This window comes from Agrilus planipennis, unplaced genomic scaffold, assembly GCF_000699045.2.
Source record: "Agrilus planipennis isolate EAB-ADULT unplaced genomic scaffold, Apla_2.0 scaffold226, whole genome shotgun sequence".
NCBI lineage: Eukaryota > Metazoa > Arthropoda > Insecta > Coleoptera > Buprestidae > Agrilus > Agrilus planipennis.
In genome coordinates, this window is record NW_020439017.1 from 525,135 (window position 1) to 525,647 (window position 513).

Here is a 513-nt window from a genome sequence, read left to right on the forward strand (position 1 = left end):
TCTTACAGGTATTTTATTTTTAACTTTTATAAGTCGTTAGAATGTATTATATCTTAGATAATTTGTTTATATTGATGTATTGTTGTTATTTGAAATACTTATCTGTTGATGTTCATACGTTGTGTTTATTATAAAAGCTATTAATTTGCAACAGTAAATGTATTATTAAACAAACCGTATATTATTTAATTACAATATTTGCTAAATAAACCTCGTTTTGATGTAAACAGCGTTTTACTTATTAAAAATAACACTAAGACATTATTGAGAAATCTAATTTGTAGTTATAATACTGGAAATAAACATAAATTTTGATAGTACTAGTCCAATTAAAAGTTTCAAGGCCGAACGATGTAGAAAAACGAAAAATAAGGCTGCTATATAGTTGATTCCGCGCTAAAAATTGATACTTTGAAAAAGACCTCTTGCGACTTATGCTCTCCTAATACAAATTTTCAGATTTAACGAAATTTTCAGTTTTGCGTCATATACCAGGGTCGGTCGAAAAGTTAT